Source organism: Drosophila albomicans, chromosome 3 (genome assembly GCF_009650485.2).
Source record: "Drosophila albomicans strain 15112-1751.03 chromosome 3, ASM965048v2, whole genome shotgun sequence".
Lineage (NCBI taxonomy): Eukaryota > Metazoa > Arthropoda > Insecta > Diptera > Drosophilidae > Drosophila > Drosophila albomicans.
In genome coordinates, this window is record NC_047629.2 from 9,009,861 (window position 1) to 9,012,620 (window position 2,760).

The 2,760-nt window shown below is 31.3% G+C and overlaps 1 long non-coding RNA gene across 1 annotated transcript; it reads right to left on the bottom strand.

Annotated features, from left to right (window-relative positions):
- Nucleotides 1-601: 601 nt before the first annotated feature.
- LOC127565607 (uncharacterized) lies at nt 602-2,216 on the bottom strand. Its single transcript, XR_007954938.1, has 3 exons — nt 1,405-2,216; nt 1,061-1,324; nt 602-1,007 (listed from the first exon to the last, which is right to left on the bottom strand). It is a non-coding gene; the product is annotated as an uncharacterized LOC127565607 (long non-coding RNA).
- Nucleotides 2,217-2,760: the final 544 nt, after the last annotated feature.

Sequence of the window (2,760 nt, forward strand, 5' to 3'; positions counted from 1 at the left end):
TATATTTATTATTGTCTCTACCAAAATTCTTTCTTATTTGATTTCCATCGATTTGCGGGGTGGAAGTGGGCGTGTCAAAGTTTTGAAACAAACTTGAACTGCGTGCAAACATAACAAGTGCTGTCGAACAAATTAGATCTCGATTTCTTACTGGCAGACAGACGAACAGACACAGCTATATCAACTTGTCTGTTGACATTGATCAGGATTATATATACTTTATAGGATCGGAGATGGCTTCTTTTGTCTGTTACATACATATACAGCCATCACAAAGTTTTAAGTAATACACTTTAAGTCTATATGTAGCGTTTTATACCCGCTACAAATTACTACAAAAAAATTATAAACATATTTTAAATCATGCTGAGCTCCAAAGATAAATTCTTAAATCATGTTCAAAATTCTACAATAATTTTAGTAATTGAGAACATGTTCTTATTATTATTTAAAGATTTCAAAAACTGTCAGGGTAACACTTTTTTAACATTATATACAATTTCTTAAGTGAGCGTTCTACATCTGAATCTACTGCAGTATCAAGCCAAACCCTCCAAGAATATATTTATAATTATACCAATACCAGAGCTTAGGTCAAATTTTGAATGATGTACTCATATATATTGTTCTCAGATTAGGTATGCTTTTGAACTTGAACCCATCAATGGAATAAGTAATGTGTTTAATTTTGATTTTAAAGTCTCCTATCAATACTAATTCTAGAGCAGTGAACTGAAAATTGTATTGTTTAATATTAAACTGATTTTAAGAATACATTTTTCATATTATTTTCCAGTAGTTGCTAACTATCAAAGTAGAAAAACACGAGTTTGTCAATTAAGATCGTTTGCTGCTTCCGTGTGAAATTACCCGAAATGAAGTAGGAGTGTTGCATGCCACAAGAGATGTGAGATAGTCCTCTCTAGATGCTTGCCTGCAATTTGCTGGCCAGTTACATCTGTAAAAGTGCAAATTGCCGGGTGGCATTTCAGAAATTCCATAAATGGCTAAGGCCAAAAACTTTTAGATGGCTGAAACACTACTTGCCACTCTACTTTACTATATCTGTGGCACTTTTTAGTTGCCTCTGCCTCTGTTTCTGCCTTTGCCTCTGCCTTGTGTTGCCTTTGCCACATTTCGTGTTAACAACGCGCTTTGCGCATTTCCGCTCTTGGATAAAACTTTTACTTTTGTTTATTTGTCGCTCATTTCAGCTGATGTTGATGTTGATGTTGCTGCTGTTGTTTTTCATCATCTGCAGCTCTTGGTCTTTTGGTCTTGGCTTTTTGTGCTGCTGCTCTGCAACAGTCGGACTTGTGTCTGCCTTTAAATGAAAGCTAATTAACTTTTATTTTTCAGCAGTTTGTGTTTCTGAATACTCTCTGAATTCACTCACTCACTCACTCGCACTCACTCTTTGCATTCACTCGCTGTCTGCACTGCGTACACACTTTTTTCCCGCTCCCCCCACACACTTTTCTTCATCACTGCCCGCACTTTAAGTGACTTTCCGTCCGACCCTGAAGCGGTCCCAGTTGTTCATGGCCTCCTTTGGTCATTACAAGTTGATTAACTCATAAACATTTACTGACAACTGACAACTGACGTCTGACAAGTGGCAACTTTGTTAGCGCCGTCCGACAACCAACTGATTTTATTTTTTAACTTAACTTCTCTTGATTTCTTTATTACTTATTTAATGCGCATTTTTCCACTTTTTTTTTTGTTTATTTTTTTCTGTTTTCTGTGCTTTATCTGAGCTGAGTATAAAAATGCTGAAATAAATTTGCGTTTTCCGGAATTTGTATACATTCATCCCCCCTTCTCCCCTTCCCGGACGGAGCCTGGCTTTTCACCGACTATTTTGGCCAAAGTGCACGGCGTACTTTCTTTTTCGTTAGCTTCGCATTTTGTTTGTCTGGTTGTCTTTCGCATTTCGAAATTTAATTTCAAAGAGTTTTTCGTTTTCTGCTTTTTCCTGTCGCACATTTTTTACGCCGCTTTAAATTCACAGCACTTTTTTTGTATTTTGTATTTTTTGCACTGTCATTTGCGCTTTTCATTAATTTGGCGCAATTTTTTCCTCCCATCGTGCGAACTTATTTATTTATTTGGCTTGTTGTTGTTGTTGTTGCTTTTCTTTCTTGTTTTATATTATTTCCAGCTAGGTACATTTTGGTCAAAGTAATGTTGATTGTTTGCTCGGCTGACTCTGATTACGAAATTGTTCAAAATAAATACAATTACGTTCAGCAGCAGATTGCTTAAGCTGGCACTAAGCAGACTTTTAATTGAGTTTTTTCATATACCCTGCGGAGACCATGGGAGGGTGAGTATTAAGGTAAGGTATGGAAAGTAAATGACGATTTTGAAAAATTAATATTGAGTATTCAAATAAATTAATTAATCTAATTATTATAATTATAATTATTATTATTATTATTATTATTATTATTATTATTATTATTATTATTATTATTATTATTATTATTATTATTATTATTATTATTATTATTATTATTATTATTATTATTATTATTATTATTATTATTATTATTATTATTATTATTATTATTATTATTATTATTATTATTATTATTATTATTATTATTATTATTATTATTATTATTATTATTATTATTATTATTATTATTATTATTATTATTATTATTATTTTATTATTATTATTATTATTATTATTATTATTATTATTATTATTATTATTATTATTATTATTATTATTATATTATTATTATTATT